This window comes from Marmota marmota, unplaced genomic scaffold, assembly GCF_001458135.2.
Source record: "Marmota marmota marmota unplaced genomic scaffold, marMar, whole genome shotgun sequence".
Taxonomy (NCBI): domain Eukaryota; kingdom Metazoa; phylum Chordata; class Mammalia; order Rodentia; family Sciuridae; genus Marmota; species Marmota marmota.
Genome location: NW_026005980.1, coordinates 358,013 through 385,652, shown reverse-complemented (window position 1 = coordinate 385,652; position 27,640 = coordinate 358,013). Strand labels below are relative to the sequence as shown.

At 34.2% G+C, this 27,640-nt stretch overlaps 1 long non-coding RNA gene and 1 pseudogene across 1 annotated transcript in view; one reads left to right on the top strand and one right to left on the bottom strand.

Annotated features, from left to right (window-relative positions):
• The window catches only part of LOC125614696, a 78,141-nt gene that overhangs the window by 17,302 nt on the left and 33,199 nt on the right, over positions 1-27,640 (bottom strand). The gene's annotated exons all lie outside the window — the stretch shown is intronic.
• On the top strand, positions 7,707-7,781 carry LOC125614698 (annotated as a pseudogene).

Genomic DNA, 27,640 nt, shown 5'->3' with positions numbered 1-27,640 from the left:
AGTGAGACGCTGTATCTAAATAAAATACAAAATAGGGATACGGGTGTGGCTCAGGGGTTGAGTGCACCTGAGTTCAATCCCTGGTACCTAAATAAATAAACAAACAAATAAACTATATTTTGACTATAAAGTCATTTAGGCTATTTGAACAAATGTATTCAGTATAGATTTACATTTAACTTTGTGTTTAATCCTTAAGTTGGTTTCAAATTGTACTAAATCAGGATAGTATAGAATGCTAAAAACCTCAGAGTACCATAAATTTAAAAACAGAAAAATTGGAGAATGAGGTACTAGAATTCTACAGATCCTGCAGGAGGTCTTTCCCAGTATAATTCCCTTTGTGATCTGAGAGTCTTTTACCCAGATCCCTGAGCACTGGCCATTCAAGCTCCCCTTACACTCCACATTGATGGGAGGCTCAGTATCTCATAAGGCAGTGTTCGGGGCACAGTATTTCATATCTACTTTGCATAGTTGGATAATGAATATCTACTATTGTCAATTTTGCCATATATTAAACCTCTTGGAAAGTTTCTTCACTCTATCTTTTTTTTTAAATAATAAGTTTAACTACATTTGAATAATTGTTATGTACTGTGAATACAGGGATTTGGAAGGCAGCATATTATGAACGTGGATCTTAGCATGTAGGACCACATAGCTTATTAAAAGACAGCTTAAGACCAATAATTACCACATAGCATACTAAGGGAAACAACTAGAGTCTGAACATATTACAGAGCCATGCTAAAAGAGGATTTAGTCCACTTAATAACCTAAGAGATTTCATCAAGCAATTGAAACCTAGGATGAGTGATGAGAAGAAAGGGACTGTAGGTCAGAAAAAAAAATGCATATACAGAGTCACTGAGTCCAAATAAGCTGTGTGTGGAAAACTGCAAGATAAGTCAAATAAAGTTTTCTCCTTTATTTTTGTGATAGGTTTTTGAAAACAGCTTTATTGTGGTATTTTTTATATACAAAAATATACATATTTAATGTGTATCATGTGATGAGTTTGAACTGAGCACATCAATCAAGGCAATAAACATCACATCCCTAATTGTCCATGTTCTCTACCTTCTTGTGCTCATATGTGGCAAGAATATTTAATAGAAGATCTACCCCCTTAAAAATTTAAGTGCATTACCCAGTATTAACTTACAGTACCACGTTGTACAGCAGATCTGTAGACCTTATTCATCTTACATAACAGAAACTGTATATCCATTGAATAGCACCTCCCCATTCCCTCTACCCCCCAACCCTGGCAACCACCACTCTATTCTCTGCTTCTATAAGTCACATTTGTGGATTCTTGTGGTGTTTTCCTGTGACTAAATTATTTCACTTAGAATATTCTTATCCAAGTTCACCCAGGATTTTTGCATCTAAATGTAATCCATCCCTGTTTGTTGAACTCCTCATTGAATGAGTGACTATTTTAAATGAGTGTTGAGTGACATTTCCATGTTCCAGTTGCTGTTCTAAGTACTGAGCACAGAGCAATGAATTAATCTTCTCTTATTAGGCTCACATTCTAGTGGGGTAAATAAGCAGAGTAAATAAATGAGATATGGAATGTAAACAAATAAATGTTAGGGAGTGTAATGAGAGATAGCACTGTGATGGAAAAGGAAAGGTGTTAAAATTTTAGATACGATGGCCAGGTATGGTTACCATGTAAAGGAAACAGTATAGTGCTAATTGACTTTTTTGGGGATTGATCATTCATGGATAAGTCTTGAGGGCAAAGCCTCCCTGGTTTGTTCAAGAAGCAAGTCAGTGTTAGTGTAGATGAAGTGATATAAAAAAAGTAGATTAGGATGGGATCAGAGGAAAAAGAATGACTTTATACATCACTGCAAAAGATGTGAGCTCTTACCCTGGGGAGAAATTAAGTAGAGGATTGACATAGTGTGACTTACATTAAAGCAGGATTATTTTGGATGTTCTTTTGAAAATAAACAAAAGTTGGCCAAGAGCCAAAAGAAGGACCAGGTTCTCTGGGGATAGGGAGAGGAGTTTGAGATTTCGGTGGCTTGGATTAGGATGTAACAGTGCAAGTAGTAAAGATCAGCTATCTTTTCTATATTTTTAAGGAAAAATAGGAAGCATCAGCTGAAGGATAGAATGCAGAATGTGAGAGAAGTCATGGATGACTTAAGAGTTTCTAAATGGAGAAGTCTTCTAAATGGAGAAGACTACAATAGAAGGAAGGCAAGCAGGAGCTATCAGCAGCTTCTAAGTTTGAGAGATCAAGTGAATATTCAGGAAAAACATGTTGACACATGAGTCTAGAGTTCTGGCAAGAAATATGAGCCAGATAGATAAATAGCTTTGGGAGTCAGCAGCATATAGTTGATGCTATTAAAAAATCATAAAACTAGATGAATGATCAAGAGAATGAATGAAGATATAAATAAAAAGAAATCTAATGACTGATCTCTGGGGCACTTCAGCATTTAGAAGTTAGAGAAGAGGTGAAACTGGCCAAGAAGTCTAGGAAAGACTGGACATAGAGAGCAGTGGAAATGTGGTGAAATGGTTTCCTGAAAGCCCCAAGAATAATAGGGTCAAAATGGACAGGAGCCCAAAAGATGCAAGTGCTGCCACTAGACCAAGATGAGAAGTGATGATTGTCATCAGAGTTAACAACAGGAAAGTCATTGTTGGTTCCTATGGTTTGAATGTTTGTGTCCCCTAGAAATTGTTAGGATGGCATTCTAACTCTCAAGACGGTGGTATTAAGAAGTTGAGCCTTATAGAAGTCACTAGTCACCACAGCAGAGCCCACATATTGATACACTATAAACCTTATGGAGCTAGCTAAACCCTCTCCACTATGTGACAATACAGCAGGAAGGCACTTTTCAATAAAGCAGAAAGTAGGCCCTTAGCAGACATTGAATCCGCTGTGATGTTGATCTTGGACTTCTCAGCCTGTATAACTGTAAGAATTAAATTTCCATTCTTTATAAGATACACAGCCTATGATATTTTGTCACAGCAGCTATATGGATTAAGAAAGTGATCTTGGTAAGAGGAGGTTGGTAGAGTGACTGGAAGGAAGACACCTAGTTACAATGAGTTACAGAGATAATGGAAGAAGAAAACTGGGAGCAATGAATTTAAATAGGGTTTTACTTTTTCCTTGTGAGATTTGGTATGAAAGAAAGGAGAGAGATGAGAATGTTAATGAGAAGAAAATGAGCCAATTTTTTAAGATAGGAGAAATTTATGTAAATAGAAATGATTCAATTAAAAAGAAAGAAAAAAAAACACTCAGGAGGGAGAAGGGGAAATTACTTGTGCAACATTCTTGAGTAGGCAATAGGGGACAGGCTAAATAAACATGTACATTGAGGGGTTGGCCAAGTTAGAAATGAATTATTCATCTTTTCTCAAATTCATATGTGTCTTGAGAGAAAATTATCATATTTCTCTTTTGTTCTGGACTATTTTTTCAAGGATGTTTGCACAGCAAGTTAAATAGGTTTTCTTACTGTTCAGTATAATAAAGATAATGTCTCCCTATGGGTACAGGTCAAGAGAAGTTGTTCACATCCCATTATAAAATATTCAGGTTCCCTAATCTCAAAATTCCTTTCCTGTGATGCAACCCACTGCATATACAGATGTTGCTTATTCTCAATACAAAGCCCTGTGGTAATCAGGTCCAAGGGAACTATATTAGTCAGGGTGTAAAAAAAAACAAGAATTGATAAATTTATTTATTTATTATAACAAATTGGTTCACGCAATGATGGAGGCCGAATACTGCAAGATCTGCTGTTGACAAGTTAGAGACCTAAGAAAGTTGATGGTGTAGTTGTAGTTCCAGAATGAAGATAGTAAATTGGGAAAAAAACAGAATTCTTTTTGACTCAGACTTTTATTCTATTCAGGCATTCGACAGATTGGGCAAGACTCACCTACATTGGGGAGGGAAATCTGCTTTCATCAGTCTGCAATTGAAATTACCATATTTACCAGAAAACCAGAAACACCCCAAAATAATTTTAGACAAATATGTGGGGCCCCTATGGCCTGATTAGGATGACACATCACAAGAAAATGTATGTATAGTAGGTGCTGCATTTTCTTTTTTTAAATAAAATTTGTTCTTTTTAGTTATAGATTTTAGTAGAATGTATTTTGACATATATACTTGGGGTATAAGTTCCCATTTTTGTGATTGTATATGATGTGGAGTTATACTGGTCATATAACCATTATGAACATAGAAATGTTATTTCCAATTCATTCTACTCTCTCTTTCATTCCCATTCCCCTTCCCATCACTCCCTCCCCCCATCCAATCTGGTGAACCTCCATTCCTGCCCCTGCCCCCTGATGCTATTGTGAGTTAGTATCTGCATATCAGAGAGAACATTAGGCCTTTGGTTTTGGGGGATTGGCTTATTTCACTTAGCATGATAGTCTCCGGTTCCATTCATTTACTAGCAAAAGCTATCATTTCATTCTTCTTTATGGCTAAGAAATATTGCATTCTGTATATGTGCTACATTTTTTATTTATCCATTTATCTATTGAAAGGCACCTAGATTGGTTCCATAGTTAGCTATTGTGAGTTGAGCTGCTAACAACATTGATGTGACCACATTGCTATAGTATGCTGATTTTAAGTCTTTTGTATAAATGTGGATGAGCGGGAAAACTGGATCATATAGTGGTTCCATTCCAAGTTTTCTGAGGAATCTCCATACTGCTTTCCAGAGTATTTGCACCAATTTGAGGTCCTACCAGCAATATATGAATGAGGTACTGAAATTTCTAAGAGTACTAAACTGTGCTTTGTATAAAAACCAAAACTCTCATGGCTTTTGGTAAGCTAACTTTTCAGGCTCAAAGTAAAATAAATAATTAAACTTAAATATATTAAAATTAAAACAATAAATTTAATTTAAAAATAATAAAATAAAATAAAAATAAAAAATAATTATAATAAATAAATAAACTTCATAATTCTTGACAGGTAACATCTAGGATCTGGGCAATTTTCTATGTTAACAGAAGGGTAAGTAGGATTTATGATCATAGATGTGAATAGTTTTGATAACTCCAGTTATCCCAATTTAATTGGAGGCAAATTTATTAAAACATAGCAGGGATGGAAGAAAACCTATTGATGACTGGAAAGGACAAAAATGTCTAAAACTCTTATTAAAGAGAGTGAGAATGTGAACAAACAAGAATTTGTACAAATATTGTGATCTTTTGTGGTACTAAAAAATATGTGTTCATGAATTTAAAGTGATACTGGATATGTGACTGAGACTAGCTCAGTTGTAGCCTTGTTAAAATTCAATCATAGATGTAGGTGTAGAGGGTGGAAGTTCAGTGGAGAAAGCTGGCAAGAGCCAAAGGAGCTAAGGACCTAGTAAGAGTGATTGTAATGATTGAGCTGTGAAATGTAAACTGGCTAAATAGGGTAGTGAAGGCATCACTTGGGGGTCAGTGAAGGGTGGTAGAATCAATGGATTGTAGACCTCACTCTCAGGGTAATCGAAGAAATTTGGGCTGTGGTCTAGTGGAAGTGAGCCGGAAAGATTATTCTGGTTATCTGTCCTACAAGCTATTCTTCCTGGCATGTATCATCTAAAGTCTGCTATTTTTTTCACATCTTGATTTTTTTGAGTGTCTTGCTCAAAACAATATGGTAATATTTAATCTATTTTCTAAATATAAGAATTATATTGAAAAGATAAATGAAGTCAGTTGTGTGCTTTTTTTTTTAGAAAAGTCATGTTGGTTTCTAATGATTATTAAATTCTTTGTATCATGTTCACATTGCTTTTCAAATGTCCCTAAAACATCTCTTTTATCATGTTCCTGGTTATTGATATTAGTTTCCTTGAACTAGTATTTAGAAAATGATTTGATGTGCCTCTCATAAAGTAAATATTTTCATGAATTTGAATACTAATATTATTGATATTAGTTTCCTTGAACTAGTATTTAGAAAATGTTTTTGATGTGCCTCTCATAAAGTAAATATTTTCATGAATGTGTATACTAACATTTTAATTATATATTACCGTATGGATCTAGAATATCCCCCAATGGAAAGATTGATCCCCAATGCAGAAGTGTTCAGAGGTGGGGCCTTTGAAAAAGTTATTAGATCATGAGGCCTCTAACCTCACAAAAGGCTTAACCCATTGATGAAATTATAATTTGGCATTATTGGGAATTGACAATGGAAACTGTAGGAAGTGGGGCCTGGTTGGAGGAAGTAAGCCAGAAGACACATGTCCTAGAAGGACATCTTTTTTTGTTAGTTTGTTTATTTGTAACATTTATTTGTTTGTTTGTTTTTCTCATGCAATGCTAAAGATCAAACCCAGTGCTTCACACATGCTAGGCAAGAGCTTCCAGGCTTCTCTGAGATAAGCAGCTCTGATACACCCTTTTGCCTTGATGTTTTGCCTTACCTCAAAATCAGAGCAATGATACCAAGAGACCATGGACTGAAATTTCTGATATTGTGAGACAAAATAAATCATTCCTTCACTGAGTTGATTTTATCAGGTATTCTGTCACAGCGATGAAAAGCTAACACAATATATAAATTATGGCCTGTATTAAAATATAAACATAATAAAATATATGATATCTAATTATAAAACTTTGCCAATTATAGAAATAGAAAAAGAATGAGGAAAAGGTGAATGTAATATTAATTATTTTCTTTTTTGAAAATAATTTTCAAAATTTCCCATTAGTAGAAAACTTTCTCATTAGATTTTAATAATTATATTTTAGTCAATATCAATACTATTAATGAACATGACTATATTAGATCTCATGGAAGTATTATTGATTTTAACTCATAAGTGTCTGATAAAAAATGAAGAAGAATCAAGATCTTAGCACTATCAGTTTCTAACTATTCAGTTATACTTATATTAAGACAATTGCCTGCCGTTTGTGGACTACTTTGTAAAAATCTTTTAAGATTTCTTCCTCATTTTTGGTATGTGTTTTATTAAAACTAGATGATGTGATCTGTTGAGATACTTAACTAGTGTGCTTAACTTACAACAGTTCAAATTGGAGCAAGGTCACCTGTCTTATTGAACTCCCACAGTTTCATCAGGTTATCTCAAGAAGCTATACAGCACATATGAGGTCTTGCATTTGGGCTCAAAAAGGAATTTCATGCCAATTTGTACATTAAATATTAGTATAGCTTTATATATTTGTTATTTATAAGTGAGAATTTAAAGACAAATTGTAGTATTTAACTTCCAACCCTAGTGAATTATCTCATTTCCCATCAACTTTAATGTCTATTATCTTATTCAGTCCAATTCATGGGAAAATCAATGTTTCTTTTTCATTGTTCTAGTTTCCAATCTATCATAGGAACTAGGATGTAGTCTGTGTTTATTAATATTTGGTGAATGAATAAATCGATATTATCCCCTGATTTAAAAATCAGGAAACTGTTTTCAGTATTTGGCTATATTTTGTCTTCTATGATTTCTCACAGCAGTTATAAAATTACATCTTCTTATCATCTTTCTAAAACAGAATATGTCTAGATTCAATCCCATACAGAAATTTTCCATATTGGAAAATATATGATCATCCCCCATTTCAAATGGTCTTTTCCTATCTTCAATGGCTGGCTACCCTTCTGTTGTTTTCTGTTTGTTCTAAAATATTTTCCTTGTAAGACTATACTTTCAGGGATCATTTCTATAGTTTGTTACTAAAATATTTTCCTTGTAAAGTTTTTATAGCAATGTATATTCAGGAAACCTATGAAATAATTCGATAAATATCTGTTTACCTATCATGATCCAAGGATCAAGTTCAGATACTTTTTTCCTTAATAACTCCCCACATCCTCATACCCAACTTGAAGGATCTCTAGAGCTCTCTGAGAAATGGGCAACCATGCAATGACAACTTTCTTGCTGGCACTACTTTTCCATCACAGAAAAAGAATTTAGTTTACATAGAGCACATCTTCTGAAATTCCTCAAGGCCCTGGAGTAATTTCATTCCTTGGTACATGTCTCCCATGGTACTCATTTGGTAAAGATGTAAAGAATTCCTTGGAATTATTTCTTCACTCATGTTATTGTACTTCTCACCTCCATTTCCTTCAATACTTAGAAATATCTATAGTCCACCATTAATTAAAAGAATTTTTCTTAGATAATTTTGAAAACTGTTACTCAGGTAAGAAAATTAGTAGAGGGAATAGGAAATAAAAACAGAGGATGTGTTTAGTTGATTCTAGTGTTTCCCTCTTCATCATGCTATTGCATTTTTCCCCTAGTTTTTCTCCTGTTATGAAAGGGATTCTTAGGCTAAGGATATAGCTCAGTTGGTAGAGTGCTTGCCTCACATGTACAAGGCCCTGGATTCAATCCTCAGCACCACACACACACAAAAGATTCTTACCTTCTTCACTGTTACTTTGCCATCACTGTACAGACCCATAGAGAAGTGTTGGTTCTGTCATGTATGTTACTGTGCCACACCCTCAATGACAAGTAGGGACTTTCTTTCAGCATGCATAGCACATGTGTAGCAGTATCTTTCCTTTACACATTCATTATGTTTAGAGGAAAAACAAATAAATTTCCCATTGCCTTGTCAGAATGTGAGTCAACAGTTGAAGTTGCTTCCTGCTGAAATGGCTAGTTTAGGAGCACTGGGGCCCAAGGTCTACTCATCTGCCCCTGGAACTACAAGAGATCAGCATCCCTGATACACCTGTAACATCCACTTGGAAGGACAGTGGGAATTTCTACTTTGAGAGACTGTCAAGACCACTTTTATCATATTTCATGTAATTGTTTATTTTCCTCAGGCAATATCTAAAGTCCAAAACTCTACATTTTTAATATTAAGATATTGCATCTTAATATTGAATAACCAGTAAAATAAGAATTTAGGACTAGTATTAAAACTCTTGTTGGGTTAAAAAGATAAAAATACATATTCTTGAAATGAGAAAAAACTGCAAAAATATTTAACTTACATATAATAAGAGTTTTCCTTTTAGTGTACAGTTTTATGAGACTTGATGAACACATAGAGCCATGTAAGCATCACCACAGTCAAAAGGTAAAACAATTTCATCAATATAAGAAATACCCAAGAATGCCCCTGTAGCCTACTCCATTATCATCCCTGGGCCATAAGTCATTACTGGTTTATTTTCTATAGGTTATCATTTTGCATATTTTAGAACTTCATATAGATGAATTTCTGCATTTTGCATTGTTTCAAGTCTGCCTTCCTCCACTTAACATAAGACATTTTAGATTCCATGTTGCTGTATGTTTCATAACTTTGTTTCTTCCTCTTTGCAGGGGAGTAGTGTTCCATTGTATGAATGTATCTAATCTAATAGTTGAAACACATTTGAGATGTTTGAGTAATTAAATCTTTTGTAATGATTTCTATACAGTGTTCTGAGTGAACATAGTTACAATTTCTCTCAGTTAAATGCAAAACATACACTGCTACCTAATTAACATAATTTATGTACATCCATGAATATTCCATATTCTCTTACAAATTCATTCTGGACTGCCACAATAGCACAAAAATCTTACTGTGATCTTCTAAAACGTTAACTTTCCAACTCTTCAGGCTTCTCGATTTCTCCAGACTAAATTTAATGTGATGACCTTTGCTTCATTCTCCATTTAAAAAAAAGAAGCCAACCAATGCAAAATCTGCCATCTCTCCCCACAGTCCCAAACCTTACTTTTGCATCCCTTTCCTCCTGGTTTTGTCCTGCTAGAATAGAAACATTTCTTGTATCTATCCCCTCAAAGAGGTTATTGCTAGGCTGTTTTTATTTATTCACTGTTTATTTACACCCATCTACTTACAATTCATTTCCACCCTCAGTGCCCATGGAGACTACTTTCCTGTAAGTTACAAATGACCTTCATGATGCTAAATTCGATTGAGTTTTATTCTGTCATTATCTTACTCTAATCTCTTGCACATTTGTCAGCATTTACCACTTCCTTTTGTTTCATTTTAAAGCCATTGATTGCTGTGGCTAGAATATTTAATACAATCAAATTTAATTATTTCAAGTCATTTGGAGAAGTGTTATAAAGCAATTTTTTTGTTTTGTTTTGGTACTGAGGTGCTTTAGCTCTGAGAAGCATCTACAATACATTTAATTTTTAATTTTTTTGAGGCAGGTCTCTGTAGTTGTGACTCTGGCCTACATCCTGTGATCCCCATCTCAGCTTCCTGAGTTGCTGGAAATACAGGCTGTGTCACTGCACCCAGCAGTGCAGCCTTTATTATTCTCTGTTTGACTCTATTATTATATTCTCCCCCCAAATATTTAGTTTTCAAAACTTTCAGACATACAGATAAGTTTCAAAAATAGTGAAAAGAATGCTCATATGTCACGTTGTTTTTTCAATAGTTAAAAATGACATTTGATTTCTCTCTATACATGTCTTTAAAGTGTATTTACCTACTTTTCTATAAACACAAATAAAATATTTTTTTGTATTATGTGTGTGTGGATATCCAACTCTTCCATTTCCATTTATTAAAAACCCTTTCTTCATTGAATTACCTTATTAAATTTGCTGAAAATCAATTAATAATTATAATGTGAGTATATTTCTAGACAATATATTTATTCCATCATCCTATGTGTCTCTTAATGCTGACACCAGTCTTTATTACCAGAGTTTAGCAATGTATGTTAATTCCAATTCACATACTGAAAATTTTCCAAACTTCCTCCTTTTAAAATTCAACTTTCTATTTTAATGCAGTTTTACATCTACACAAGTATTGAGAACATGGCAGAGGTTCCCATATAATCCATATTCAGGTTTCCTCATTATGCGCATCTGGTACATTGTCACAATTAGCACTACACTGTTAATACAGTATCCTTAAATGCTGCCCATACATCATTCATATTCCTTAGTTTTCCCTTAATGCCATTTTTTCCTGGTTCAGATTTTATCCAGCAAACAACAGAACATTTAGTAGGCATGTTGTCTCAGACTCCTCTTGGCTATAAATGACTGTTTCTCAGATTTTCCTCTTTTCAATGACCTTGACAGTTTTGAAGAGTACTCATCAGGTCTTTTATAGAATATATCTTGGCTTGGATTTGTCTGATGTTTTTCTCATGATCAGAATGAAGGAATGTATTTTCAGGAGGAAGACACAGAAGTAAAGTGCCTTTTTCAAGACATCAAGGTTATATGATGGGTGTGTTCTATGCATACCTTGATGTTTATGAAGGGTGTATACTATCAATGTGATTTACCACATTATTGATGTTTACCTTGATTACCTGGTTTGTGTTAGGGACCACCTCCTGGAGAACAGAGTATTATATCAATTATTTGGAATTTATCTACACAGAATATTCTCTCATTTGTCTATTTATGAAATATTTTATATCAATAAATAAAATGTATTTATTTATGGATATGTTGTTTATACATTGGTTAACAATGAAATGTTAATTTGTTTATTTTGTTGCTCCAGGTTTGGCCAATGGGACCTTTCAGTTGGCTTCTATTCCCATTAACTATTCCATCATAGTAGTATACTTCAGTTTGCTTTTTTAGGAGAGGAGTTTTACTACAGCATGCTCCAAATTAGTCATGTATATTTACTGCTCAGTTCTAAAATCCAGAATTTCTCTAAGAATCCTAGGAGAATCTTATTAGAAATTACTATCTGAGTCCTAAGCATGTTTGTTACTCTAGTAATATTATTGCTTCCAGGCCCTCTTAGCCAATTGAGCAAGGAGACATGAATATGTATTTACATATCTGCCGCAGTCTGGCTGGGCACAAAATCACGAGCCACTCACAGCCTTGTAGATTCAAACAGCAATTCTTTATTCCCGAACTCTCACCAGCACTCTACACGCATGATCTGGGGAAAATCCACCGGCACTTTACATGCACGTTCTGGGGAAAATCCACACTTCCACTGGGCTCTGAATCCCAAAATACTCTCTGAATCCCGCAAGAACTCAACAGGAAGTCAAGAAGTGGGTGGGTGCCTGAGGCAGCAGGATACTCCCTATTCCCAGCAGGATACAACCTAAACCTGGACCCACCTTAATCCAGCAGGATCCTTCCTAAACCCGGATCCACCCTGGTCCTTGAGCAAGGTTACCTTTCATGCAATGTCACTGCAAATGACCTGGGTCCAAGGCAAGCCCATTTCCACAATGGAGAGTCCTCCCTCTAAGCAACATGGGGTAGGCTGACAAGGAAATTTCCATGCGTTATTCCTACTTGGCTAATGGCTCTCAGCATCTCCCCCCTTCTGATTAATTAAACAACAAGCAATGTGGCTTAGGAACCGTGCCTGTTAGGTTGTCCAATTCAACATATGGTTCTTACCCGTCATGGGATGAACTGACCTCTAGGCGTCAGCCTCCTGTCTTAGGTTGATACCACTGCAATTGGATCATACCCGTCACTGACTACCGGATTTTCCCCAGAACGTGCATGTAGAGTGCCGGTGGATTTTCCCCAGAACGTGTGTGTAGAGTGCCGGTGAGAGTTCGGGAATAAAGAATTGCTGTTTGAATCTACAAGGCTGTGAGTGGCTCATGATTTTGTGCCCAGCCAGACTGCAGCATTTGGTGGCCCATACGGGAACGTCTGAAGCTTGGAGGTAAGTGAAATTGCTCATCCCTGAGGGAAGGTGAAAGAATGGGTGACCATTTCAAAAAACAATGTGTTCTTGTTTTAATTTATTTTGTTTTTATTTCAAGTTGCCTGTCCCTAGAACTTTCTCAGAAAAACTGGAAAAAAATGGTTGACTCAAGGTTTGAAGTTGTTCGCCTCTGTGCAAGAGAAATTGTTAGAGGAAGGAGGCACCCCATTAAGACCAAGAACAGTTAGGACATATGTTGATACAATACAAAAATGTAGCCCATGGCTTTTTAAAGACGAGTTATTAAGTATATCAATGGGACCATCATGGTATCCTGTAGAAGGATTTTTCTTCAACAAGAAAGACATGGCTAGTTCTGTTTACTACACTTGTCTAAGATCTTGGTTTTTACAGACATCTGATTAATTTACAAAGCTAAAGTGTTAAAATATGAACCACTAAATATAAAATCAAGTAGTCTTACTTATTAAGTTCCATAAGGTAATATATTTAAACATTATGTGTGTTTTCATAAATTGGTAAATGGAAAAATGTTTAATATTGCTTTGTGTCTGTGTCTTTGCTAAAACAAGGTTACTAAGTGTTAAGATTCTATCATGTGTAATTTATATACAAAGAGTATAAGAATTTTCAGTTGGGTTTCAATTATAGTATTATAGTATCATAAAAAACATGAAAGTCTTTCATCTTATTAAAGTGGAGTAATTTGTCTAAATCAGAAATTTTATAAGAGTTGTTTCAAAATGTGAATTTATAAAAAGGGTTAACGGTTAAAAAAGAGAGAAAAAGATTCAAGATGTGGAAATATATTTTAATATAAAAGGTTAAAGGAAAAAGAAATGTTTCTAGATGAGATAATCTCTGTGTGGTAAAGTAAAAAGTTGTAAAATGCCATTTAAAAAGATTTTGAGGAAACTAGACTTACTTTAAAAGCTTGAGAAAGGAAGAAAGAAGAAAAAGATATTTGTACATGGCAGATTGAGACAAAGCTTCTCAATGGAGTTAAAAAAAAAAAAAGCCTTTGGTTGAAAGGCAGCCATGTAAACTAACATTAAAGCGATTTAAACAGAATCTAAGCCTCGTTTAAAAGAGTGAAGTTGTAGGTGGTGAAAAAGTACATTTAAAAGTACAGTATAGATGATAATTAAAAGGCTTTAAAAGGTTAAATTGAAGGTGGTCGAGATACCTTCATGGCGGAAAAAAGATTGCTTTATTGCATCATTCGAAGCCTAGTTAATCTTAAAGGCATTACTTAAAAAATGGGAAGATAATAGGATAAAAGATATTTAGATAAAGAAGATTAAAAATTTAAAGTGAAAAACTTTAAAGACAGAAGTACAGAAAGGTAAAAAAAGAGAAAAGATGTAGAAAGATAGATTAAAAATTTGAAGTGAAAAACTTTAAAGACAGAAGTATAGAAAGTTAAAAAGAAAAAAGATAAAGAAGATGTAGAAAGATAGAAAAAATGTAGGAAGACAAGAATTTTAAACCCACAAAATAGGAAAAAAAAAAAAAGAGGAAAAAAGGCAACTAAGGGTAAATATACAAACCTTAGGAAAAAAACTAGAAGATAGAAATAAGATAGAAAATGGTTGAAAATGTCAAGTAAAGGTATTTCAGATAGAAAATGCAAGAAGCTAAGACAACTATTAGATACAGACATATACTTATTAAAGCAAAAAGAGGGAATTGGAAAGGGGTATATATCCCCCAAAGATAAACTTAAAATAACCCTTTTTACTCTAAACTTTTTAAATTTGGATTCATCAGGACTTAGTGCTGCGGAAAGGCATATGTATCCAAAAAATGTACATAAGCCTAAAGTACTTTGGAAAGATATTCTAACAGGACAATGGAAAGGTCCTGACCCAGTGATTGTCTGGAGTCGGGGGTCTGTTTGTGTTTTTCCACAGGGAGAACAGCAGCCCATTTGGATTCCAGAGAGATTAACTAAAACAATTTCTACAGATCGAAAAGAAGATGATTTGACTCAAATCCATAACAGCTGATATCCAGAACTCCAGCTTGGCTACAGTGATTAACCAGGGTGCTTTTTTCAATATCTATTTTATTATTGCCTTTTCCCACATCATAAAGTTCTATTTTATTTTTTGAGCTCATACAAACCTATATTAATGTTTTTCTGATCAGTTTTATTTTTTGACTGTGGAGTTTTTAAAAATTGCAATGGAGATTTCACCTGTGTAAAGCTACAAGGCCTTTACTATTGTCTTATGTGTTGTACGTTTGTGTGCACTCTTGTGTTTTGTGTTATATGTCTGTATGTGCATATGTCCATAAATCATATATGAGGAGCGCTCATGAAAAAATGGATCCGATTTTTTTTTTTTATTCTCGTGATTTAAATGGTTTAATTCAATTTAGGTAAACAGCTGTTAAGGATTGTTTTTAAAGGAGGTTAACAGATCTGTTTATTTACTTTCACCTTTCCTTTTTATTATATTTAATAATTCTGTTCAGGACAATGTCTTTTTAGCATCATTGCCAGAATTCCTATCTTCATCCCAGTGCCGGTGAAGACAAAGATAAAACCAAACTACAGCTTCTATGATAGCTATCACAGTAAACTGTATATACTGATGCATCAATGAATATAACTCAATAAGTTATGCTCAATCAAGGAGTCGATGTACTTTGGGAAGAAATGGACATATTGATAGACTCCTCCGCTTTGAACTGCTTGCAGAACTTGCCTGGACTATGTATCACTTGTATACATTGTGAACTATCATTTGGTGCAGCGAATTGTGGTAGTGCTGGCATATCTTTGCTGATGGTGTCACCAGTGATGCAATTTTTCCAGAGGAGCTGTCAATTGGCTTGGTGTCATGGCATTTCTGTATCCTCCTCCCTTCTGCTAGTGATGGTCTACAATTTGGGGGCCAACAGATGTGAGGCAAGAACCTCATGCCCCCACTGGCACCAAGGCCAAATTTGGGGGCCAACAGAGGTGAGGCAAAGAACCTCACCCCCCCACTGGTGCATAGGCCTATCCACAAGTATGGCTGTATGCTGGACCGGTAGTCAGTGATGGGTATGATCCAATTGTAGTGGTATCAACCTAAGAAAGTTGGCTGACGCCTAGAGGTCGGTTCATCCGATGACGGGTAAGAACCATATGTTGAATTGGACAACCTAACAGGCACAGTTCCTAGCCACATTCCTTGTTGTTTCATTAATCAGAAGGGGGGAGATGCTGAGAGCCATTAGCCAAGTAGGAATGATGCATGGCAATTTCTTTGTCATCCTACCCAATGTTGCTTAGAGGGAGGACTCTCCATTGTGGAAATGGGCTTGCCTTGGACCCAGGTCATTTGCAGTGACATTACATATGTTTGAGAAAGGTGACCCTGCTCAAGGACCAGGGTGGATCCAGGGTTAGGGAGGATCCTGCTGGATTAAGGTGGGTCCAGGTTTAGGGTGTATCCTGCTGGGAATAGGGAGTATCCTGCTGCCTCAGGTGCCCCGCCCACTCCTTGGGTTTAGGGCAGTTCCAGGTTTTAGGTGGACCCTGCTGGGAATAGGGCGTATCCTGCTGCCTCAGGTGCCCGCCCACTCCTTGAGTTCCCGTTGAGTTCTCGTGGGATTCAGAGAGTATTTTGGGATGCAGAGCCCAGTGGAAGTGTGGATTTTCCCCAGAACGTGCGTGTAGAGTGCCAGTGGATTCTCCCAGAACGTGCATGTAGAGTGCCGGTGAGAGTTCGTGAATAAAGAATTGCTGTTTGAATCTACAAAGCTGTGAGTGGCTCATGATTTTGTGCCCATCCAGACTGCGGCACATATCTGTAAACATTTCTATACCTTCTATCTCTTTATTAAGCTAAACATGAGTTCATAAACCAACTCCAATCCATTTCCACATGGTTCATTCTAGCCTCCTTCCTTTATCCTCTATAATCTCTCATTTCAACAATGAGAAAACTGACTTAATGCTGTCTGCCATCCACTTACTTATGTGTTCAGATTCTGTATTTATGCAAAGTAATTCTAGAATTGTAAGCTTATACCTTCAGGGAAGCAGTTTGTCAATTAAAGTATAGTACTTGTGACTAGTTCCTTCTGCCATTAATCTTACAGATTCTATCATTTCCCACGTTACTAAAGTAAGCTCACCCACTACTCCCAATCCCTTCAGTGAATTGGCTTCAGATACCTGTAATACAGTTACATTGTTTTGTCACATTTGTATTCTATCCTGAAGCCCTGTGACTTCTATTTCCTTTTTTTTTTTTAAATAAGTGACTATGTTAAGCTTCTCTCTTGTTCTCTTGGTTTTGACAGATGCATTGTATCATGTATCCACTATAATCTTACCATACAGAATAAGTTCATGACCTACAAAATCCCCTGGCATCACTCATTAAACCCTCCCTCTCCAACCCTTGGTAGAGTAACCATAGTTTCGTCTTTACCAGATGTCATATGTTGGAATAATACAATATAGAAGTTTTTCAGTCGATCATTTTTTCCCTTAACAACATACTAGTAAGATTCACCATATCTTCAAATGGTTGAGAGGATCATTCCTTTTTTTTAATCACTGGATGATTGTATTGGTCTGTTTGGGCTGCTATAACAAAATACCTTAAAATGGGAGGCTTATGAACCACATAAATTTATTTCTCATGTTCTAAAAACAGAAAAGTTCAGAACAGGACATTAGCAGATTTAATGCAAGTACTTGCTTCCTAGATGACCATCTTTTTGCCACAAACTCACATGGTGAAAGGGGCAAGCAGCTCTTTCAGGCCTTTTCTTAGGGCATTAGTCCCATTCATGATGCTCCCCACCTTCCTGATCTAATTGCCTCCCAAGAGCCTTACTTTCTAATACAATCAATTCAGGGTTAAATTTGAAAAATATGAATTTTGGAAAGGCACTCAGACCATAGCAATAGTATTGCATTGTATGAATGTATCCAAATAGTTTATATAGCCCCAATGAAGCTCCTCTTGGTTGCTTCCAGTTATGTGATTATGAATAAATCCATTACAAATGTTCACATGCCTGTTCTTATGTGTATGTGTTTTCAGATTCATCAGGTAAACACCTAAGCATGCGATTGCTGGATCATGTAACAAAACTGTGTTTAGCTTTGTATAAAACTGCCAAATTGTCTTCTAAAGTGACTGTAGTATTTTGCATCCCCATTGGCAACAAATAATATTTCCTGCAGGTCTTTAGGAATTGATAATTTTAGAATACTGGATTTTTATAAATTAATTAATTTACTTTATTTGTTCTTTTTAGATATTCATGATAGGAGAATATATTTTGGCATGTATACATGGAGTTAGAATGTTGGATTTAAGTCATTTACTAGGTGTTTAGTAGTTTCTTATTATTGTTTTAATTTTCATTTTCTTAAATACAAATTATATTAAGCATCTTTCCATATACTTGCTTGCTACCTATATATCCTTTCACATTTTTGTTCATTTTTAATTAGCTTACTTTTTTCCTACTGTTGAACTTTAAGAGACCCTCAAATATTTTGAATATAAATCTGGTATCAGATATGTGTTTTGCAAATATTTTCTCCCAGTTTCTGTCTTGTGTTTTTTTTTCCTCTCTCTCCCTTTTGCAGTGCTAGGAATTGAACTCAAATCTTTGTGTGTACTAGACAAATGTGGTGCTGCTGAACTACAACCCAGCCCCATTTTCGTTCTCTTACCAGTGTGTTTTCAGAGCAGAAGTTTTAGTTTTAATTTAAGAAGTCTAATTTATTATTTCTTAATGGATTATGATTTTATATTATATTTATTTTATGAACTCATCACTAAATGAAAGGTCATAATTTTCTCCAATGTTCTCCTCTAGCAATTTTTTTAAAAAAGTTTTGTTTGTTTTTTTTAGTTTTTCATTGATATCTAAAATCCATTTTTAGGTAACTTTATTGGAAGGTATAGCATCTGTGTTATTTTATTTTAATGGATATTCAATTCTTTCAGTGCATTTTGTTGTGAAGCCTATCGTATCCTCATTGAATTGTTTTTAAGACTTTATGAAAAAAATTAGATGAGCCAGGCACAGGTGGCAAATGCCTGTATTCCCACCTACTCGGGTGGCAGACACAGGAAGATCACATGAGCTCAGCAGCTCAGAACTAGCCTGGGCAACATAATGAAACACATTCTCTCAAAGAAAATTAGTTGACTACTTTTGAGAGTCTATTTATAGGTTGTATGTTCTTTTACCTTACTGTATATATCTATATTGCATATGTATATGTGGATTTATTTTATCTTTAAAGTAGGTCTTGAAATCAATGAATTAGTTATTACTATTTTTCTTCTACAGTATTTTATTGGTAACTCTGGGTTTTTTGATTCTGTATTTAAGGTTTAAAATCAGTTTGTTGATATCTCCAAAAGAAGTTGCATGTGTTTTGAGAAAGATTCCGATAAATTTAAAGATAAAAATTTGAAGAATTGATAATTTAATAATATCTAGTCTTTTAATCCATGATCATGGAATATCTTTCAATTTTTAGACATTCTTTGATATAAGTTATCAGTGTTTTATAGTTTTTACATACAAACCCTATATGTAATTTTTTTTTTCAGTTTGTACAAATGTATTGCCTTTTTTGGTGATATTGGATATGATATTGTTTTGTGATTTCTTATATTAACTATTTATTGTTGGCTTATAAGAAAGTAATAATTATCCTGTGATTGACTTTGGATTCTGAGAAGTTGGTTTATGTATTAATCAGTCCCATTTTAATTTTTTTGCTGGTGCTTTGGGAGTTTTCAATGTGGAAATTGTTATTTTATTTCTTACTTTGTAAAATGTATAATTATTGTTTCTTTTTCTTATTATACTAGTTAGAATTTTCAGTGTGATCTTGAATAGAAATAGTAAGATGTGACATCATTGTCTTGTTCACAATCATAGAGGGAAAATGTCTAATCTTTTCGCTACTAGATACAATATACTTGCTGTAGACTATTTGTGCACATTTTTTATTTTATTGAGTTGAAGGAGTTTTCTGAGTTTATATAGGCCTAGTGTCATTTCTATTTAATTATATTGGTTAAAGCAATAATACAGTCCATTTAATTCAAAGAGAAGAATGATAGGTCCACTCATATCATGAGAGGTATTTCAAATATGCAGCCATCTTTACCCATCATGGTTTGCCTTGAATTGTAAATAGTTTATATTTGTTCTACATGGAAAATATACTCACTTCTAAATCTCACTGTCTCATCCTCTTTCAGTATTATTATGAATTCCAAAATTTCATTCCACTTGAAATGAGGACTGGTATGTATTACATAGCTTTATGCATGGCTTCTCTGGAGCTTAACATGTGATTAAGAGCTAAATTATCTTTTTTCTTCTTCACACACAATATACAAGGATGATATAGTCATTAAAAACAGCAATAGACATGTTTGTTAAAAAAGGAGGGGAAAAACAGGAAGCATAAGGGAATGTATGGCCCATAGCAATTGTGAAATCTAGTCAGGTACATGTGGCCATTTTAATTATTGGAGTCCAGTGCTGTTGAAGGAGAAGATTCTCATCTGGGACATTGGATTTATCTTTCCATTCTATAAAACACGGTTTATGTTTGTACCTGAGTGGTTTTCTCAGCTTTATTTTTATCTACAGAAAATTAGAGACCCAACTGTCTTTTTCATTCTGTAATGTAACTATATTTTTCCAGTCCAACTGGTATAAATTTTTTAAAAGCTTTGTAAACTTTTTGTGTATTAATTTACAATTCATTCTAACAGACAATACTACACCCACAAATATTTTCAAAATTGATTCTTCTATACTTACAGCACTATGTGAAGTTAAAAAGATGACCTCAAGATTTTTGTAAGCCTACTATTTTAACAAATATATTGTACAGGTTTTTCCTAAGAATTTTTTTTTCTTTTTGTCCTTAGTAGTCATTTGGTCCAAGTGAAAGAAACCATGAAAAAACACCTTTAGTCTTGCTGAGGTCTTAAAAAAGGGTTTTACACATTCACTCTTGGCTTCACTTTCACCCTCAGACCATGCACTACTAAGAGGGACCTGCATGTGACATCTTCTCTGAGTCTATTTCTTACTTTTTAGTTTGGAAAAGATGTCTTGAGATCTTAGTATTTTTTTCCAGGAGTTTTTCAGCAGTTTTGCTCTTTAAACTTTCATTTTACATAGGAAGTTAGGAAAATTTGAGCCTGCAAATCTTAGCAAGATTTCTGAGATCACAAAGTTCTTTTATGTTTTCCATACTTTATTGTAAACAATAGTTTTGCTAGCTGCTCTCTCTGTATATAACTCAACTGTGCTTTATATTGGCCTTTAATAAAGTTTTCCTCATCATCCATAATGTTCCAGTAGTCTCCCTAAGACCATTCAAAGGTTCATCAATAGTTCCATCCAGTTCCTGTCCACCATACAACTTGAGTTTCAAATATTCTTTTTTTAAATACTTTTTTATAATAGCAAGACATTTACAGGTATCAAATTTTGTCCTAGTTATCTATTTCTAAATGACAAATTACCCTAGGACTTAGATGCTTATAACAATATATGATTTATTATATTTCATGATTTTCTGACTCACTAATTTGATAGGGATTATATAGCCCATACTTCTCTTTATGATGTTGAACAGTGCCATTTTCTAAGATTCATCTGGTAGGTGGGATAGTCTGCAAAGTCAAGATTACTTTACAAACATGCCTGGTCCCTAAGTCTTTGATTTGACTCCTGGTCTGGTCTGAGTCCTCTGAGACTTTTGAACATAACACATCTTCTAGTAAATGGATTTAACATTGCAGTTCAAAGTTCCCAAAGTATTTCAAGAGGCAAAGAATTCAAGAGAGTCTTCTAAGGCCTTGGGCTGGAAACTGACTTGAGTATACATCCAGTATATTCTATTACTCAGAACAGTCACAAAACCCAGGCAGAATTCAAGTTTAGTGAACATAGATCCACTTCTTTTTGGGAAGAATCTCAAAGACTCTTTTTGGTCATTTCTAATTTATCATACCTTCTATTTTCTATTTTTAATCAACTGTAACAAATTGAATCTTGAAATATGAATTCCTTTTTTGTCGTAGTAACTGTTTGTATACTTTTACAAGTCTTGAAACTTGGTTACCAATTAGTAGTCATTCTGTTAGGAAAAAATCTATTTAAAAATAAAAATACATGTTATAAATTAGCCCTGTTTCTTGGAAGAACATACCTTTAAAATGGAGGATCAGAAGCTTCCTGGTCAATGCCAGTTCTATTATCTATTACTCTTATAAGAACTTTGGTTTCCTCTTTTATAAAGTAGGAATTTATATCCATAGTATTCATATAATTTAGTCTAAATTGCAGCATGTTGGGGAATAATAAAAATAAAATTGGCATGTTTCATTTGTAGTAGTATAAACTCGAGATATCTCAGTCAAATTTCAGGTTGTCTTTCTATTTCTGAAGACTTTTTTGATGGTCAATGTTATGATTTAAATGTAAAATATCCCCCCAAAGCTTATGTGTGAGACAGTGTGAGAAAGTTTAGAGGTGAGATGACTGGGCTATGGAAGTCTTAATTAAATTAGTGCATTAATCCCCTGATAGGGATTAATTAGGTAGTAACTCTTGGCAGGTAGGGTGTACCTGGAGGTGGGTCACTAGAGGTTTGCCTTTGGGGTATATATTTTGTCTGTGGTAAGGGGAGTCTTTCTCTGTCTATGTTTTCTGATGCCATGTCCTGATTATCCTAGTCTGCTTTTCTCTGCTATGTCTTTCCTCCATGATGTCCTGACTTAACTCAGGTCCTGTAAAATGGAGCCAGCCATCTCTGAACTGAGACCTCTGAATCCCCAAATAAACTTTTCCTTGTCTAAAATTGTTCTTCTCATGTGTTTTTGGTTACAGTGGTGAAAAGGCTGACCAAAAGAACCAAATACATCAATGAATATTCAAAAATATCAAACAAAATAGGAGTAAGGTAATGATACACATCCAAAAGTTTGGGGGATTATTCTTATCATCTATTTAGTATTTTTAAATCTGTTCGAATTATTTTCACAATAATAAGTGTCTACTGCTGATCTTTAATTGAAAAATTGTCATAATTCCTTTGATCAGCATCCACTTAGGCATGGTAGTCTTTCCTGATCTTTTACAGCAACTCATGTCTTTTTAGTTGAACAATTGTCAGATTAAGTAATATTGGGTCCTTTATGTCCCATGTTTCTTCTCATTAATATAGTTTGATATTCATTAAAGTGGCTCCTCAGTGGTTTTAAATTACAAATCTCAGGACAATTTTCAAACTCATCACTCATTAAATAAAGCTATCCTTTTACGTAACTACAAATGAAAATCTTTAGCTTAGCACTTGCAAATTGAAACAATTCTAAAACACTCTAATTCAAAATAGCTTATCATAGACAATAGACAATATTCATTCTGATTTTCCAGGTCCAGAATATAAGGCTGCACTCTGGCATTATATTTTGTGAATTCTCTCCTCATTCCTGCATTGTTTGTCTTGCTGTTTGATTCTGATACAGTAGGATCAGCATATGGGGAGCTGTATTCTTGGTAATCCTGGGGTAATAAAGACATGGAAGAATGACTCTGAACAAAAACTTGAAGCCAAATGCTCTCAAATATAAAAGTGCTCTTCAAAGACAGGAAATTTCTTCTTTGTGGGAAATGGAGGTACTCAGTGACTGGCTGGAACTCAGGTGTGAGGGAACTGAGAGAACAAGGTCAGATTGTGCCTAGGAAAAATTTTGACTTAATTTGCTGTCCAAGGAGTAATGATTAATCCAGGGCCTCACACCATTCCTGTATTGGACCTTGGGTTTTTATTTGAAGAGAGTTTTATCTTACAAAAAAAAAGCAATTGTGATCTCTGTGTTTAGAATCTATTTAATATATGTGATATTTGATTAACTTTGCTAAATGTACAATAATAAAAATGAGTGCTTACAAAATTTAACAAGAACATGGAAGAGAAAGGTGAGTTTGGAGGTTTGAAAAGTTCCAGGGAACTTCTAACAGGGAATATTCATCTACTAGAGTGCTTAGTTCATGTTTGGGTTCAGATTGGGGAGTGTCACCAAGGTGTTATGAAAGGAAGCTCAGGAAGTGCTATCATGTACACATACACAACACTAGAAAACTGCTTCAAAGTGAAGTTTTAAAAACCACTACCATAACCCAATTCATCCAAGATTTGATACACTCATGTCATTTGTAATTTAATGTTGTATTTGTTTAATTTCTCATAGATTTTGCAGTATTTCATAGACTTTGCTTAGAAATGTTATTTTAGTGTATATTTTCCTTCTACTCTAGGCTTTTTCTAATGTTATATAACAAATACTTCTTGTGGATTAATAAAAAGTATCAATGGTGCCTTCTTAAGTGGCCTCAATCTGAAAAGAAGTATCAGCTTTGCACATATTGTCAACAACAGACTTAAGCATAGTGTGAATCATGAGTTCCCACTGTAGTATTAAGAAGAAAACTACAGCACTCTTTCCCCTTTTAAAGTATGGCATTTCATTCTTCTGTCCAAAAAATAATAATTAAAGAAACACTCCAGGGTGCATGGTGTCATGGCAATATTTGGTAGAAGGTTAATTGTTTTGATAATTTATTTCACCAGTAATTTTAAGAATTACTTAATTAAAAGTAACTGTAATATTCAAAGAAAACAGTTCTATTGTTTTCATTTTGAAGAAGTTGCATTACATGGGATGAAGAGACTTTTCTTTCTTTGATCTCCTTGTCCTTACATTTCTTTATATCTGCAAGAAATTTGTATATAACCACTTTTTACTATATAAGATATTCAAAGTTGATAAAATGAATGTTCAAAGTCTTCAAAGGTTTTTAACAAATAAGACTTTAAAATTCTAGCTAGTAATCTTTGACATTAGGAAAATATCCAAAACAATAGTGTTCTTTGAGTTGATATGATTAAACTGTGAACTAGATACATTTTATTCATTCAATATAATGCTATTTAGCATTTAGTTCTGAGATGATAAAGCTAATGTTATTTGCTTTAACAATCCTTCTCTCAATGAAAATATACACTATGATTGAATTATTGCCAGTTACATAAGTCTTTGTGCTTTTTGTAAGTTTTTCATTTTTAATATTAAATATAAAAATCAACTATATTCTAATTATATTTGTCTTCATCGTATTCATATTTATAGTTCATATTAACCCTGTTACATCTTTCTTTGAAGATTTTGTGTATGTGTATGGTACTGGTGATTGACTCCAGAGCATACTAGACAAATGTCTTATCACTGAGTCACACAAAAGCCCCATAATTTCTTAGAATGTTTCAAAATGAGGAAGTCCTAATTTTTATGTATTTATATCAAGCGTTAAAGTACTTTATATCTCAAGTGTTGAGTTTTGATTATGTTTAGTTTAGATAATGTTACTAATTATTATACACCACAGAAACATTTTTGTTCAGATATTTGCTTTTTGCCTATGTTGTTGTATTATCTATTTTACCTTTTTCTTAATGAACATCATAGCCCCATGATCATATTAAATTTCATTTTTTTTCTTTTTGCAGTGCTGGGAATCAAACCCAAGACCTCGAATATGCTAGGCAAGTGCTCTATCACTGAGTCATGCTTCTAGCCTGTTTTTTATAATAGTTTTTAAATTGATTTTTATTAATATTATCTTTATATTTTTAGTATATTTGATGAAATAGTTCTTATTTTTCCATTTTAATTTTTCCTATCAAATTACTTACAATTCAGCTAATACTAGTAGGTTAAAATTTATTAAAATATTATTTGTACCTAATTAATTCTTAAACTAACATGACCATTATGATAGAGTGGACACAGCATTGCAAAACCACACAGTAGAGCAAGGATTGTTTTTCCTCACCTGATATCACCTCTCAGATATTTATTTTTTATTTAGTACTTGGGAAGTGTGGTGGTTACATTTGTAAAATAGGTAAATCAGAATTAAACTATTGGAAAGTGGGAAAGTCTCTTGAGTTTCATTCTCATTCTATGATCCCAGATTCCCTGATCTTTGATTTCCTTCTTGGTGTGGAGCATTTGAATTTTTGATGTTTGTTGATATAAACAGAATTTTTCCTATAACCCTTAGTTTTTAACTTCCATTTAGAAAAGCTTAGACAATGTCCTTACTCTTTCCCTTCTCACATTATGTATATTACATGCTTACACAATATCAGGTGTAAAATTATTGGGATGTGACTTGATATGATTCCAGTAAGGAAACTGAGTACGAACAGGTGGTTAAAGCAATATAAAAAGAAGTGTATGTCATACATAGAAGAGAAGAGAATGAAAGTGTGCTAGCTCTATGACACTGTCAGAAGAAGGATGGAAACAACTATCTCAATATCTATACTGGCCTTTGAGTTATTTGGTGAGGATAGGGTAAGAGTGGGGAAAGGAGGAGATGGAAAGAGGTAGTAACACATGCTGGGTTTGTGGCTCAGTGGTAGAGCACTTGCCTTGCACTCGTGAGGCACTGGGTTTGATTCTCAGCACCACATAAAAATAAATAAATAAGGATATTGTGTTCATCTACAACTTAAAAAATATTTTTTTTAAAAAAAGGACGTAGTAACACAGCTCAAGGGATGGATGTGGCTTTTGTCAGAACATTAAAGAAAATCTTCAATATCACAGTACAGGTAATATTTTAAAATAGCTAATAAATTAATGATTGATGCTGACCACTACTATGAAATATGGTGCTATAACTTCAAGGTTTGTAGTGAGCCACTATTGACATCTCTGTGACTTCCTGCAAGTCTTACTTTAAGTTTGTGAGGTTTTTAAGGGAGTTTCATGATTCATGGGTACCCATTAAATGATCGATTTTTCTTTATTAGATTTTTTCTGCAATATTGCTTAATAAAATAACATTGGGATTATTACATAAAACCTGATACTGAGATTATGTTTAAGAAGATTTTATAATAACTTATTACAGTCTAAGCCTATCTCCCAAAGATCCAGGTGTTAAAGGCTTGATCTCAGGGATGTGCGTTTAGGTGGTTCTGTGGACTTTTTGGAGGTTTGTACCCTTATAGGAGGTCTTTTGATCACTGGGAGTATGCCCTCAAAGGGGACTGTGGGACCCCAATTTATTTTTCTCTGTTTTTTGGCTCCTGATGTGAGAAGTTTACTGTGTCATGTGACTTGCACCATTACCATCTGGTATCCCCACTAATGGCCCAAAGTGACAGAGCCAAACTTTCTTGGACTGGAAACTCCAGAACTTTGAGTTAAATAAACCTTTTCTTTTTTATAAGTTGCCTCAGGCATTTTGTTACAGCAATGAAAAGCTGTAGTGTGAAGTTGTAGTCTTCAGTTAGTCTCAAGTATCTTGTAGAGAAACAAAAATTTATAGTTGTAGAAATTAGATGTGAGAAATAGATTTTCCCCACATTTATATTGGTGCATTATAGTGGTAAATAACGGTGGTATTTGTTGTTACATATTCATGTAGAAATTAGATGTGAAAAATAGATTTTCCCCACATTTATATTGGTGCATTATAGTGGTACATAACGGTGGTATTTGTTGTTACATATTCATAAATGCACACAATATAAAAATACAATTTGGCCAATATCACACCCCAGTACTTTCCCTCTCCATCCCACGTACCTTTCACATCCCACCTGTTGGTCCATTTCTTCTTCTGATCTCCCTTCAATTTTTATGAGATCCACCCCCATCTTTATTTTACTTTTTCCTCTCTAGCTCCCGCTAGAGAAATGAGAGAGAACATACCACCCATAACCTTCTGATTTTGACTTATTTCACTTAACATGATGGCCTTTACATTCATCCATTTTGCTGCAAATGATGTAATTTCATTTTTCTTTATGACTGAATAAAACTCCATGGTGTGTGTATATATATATATATATATATAT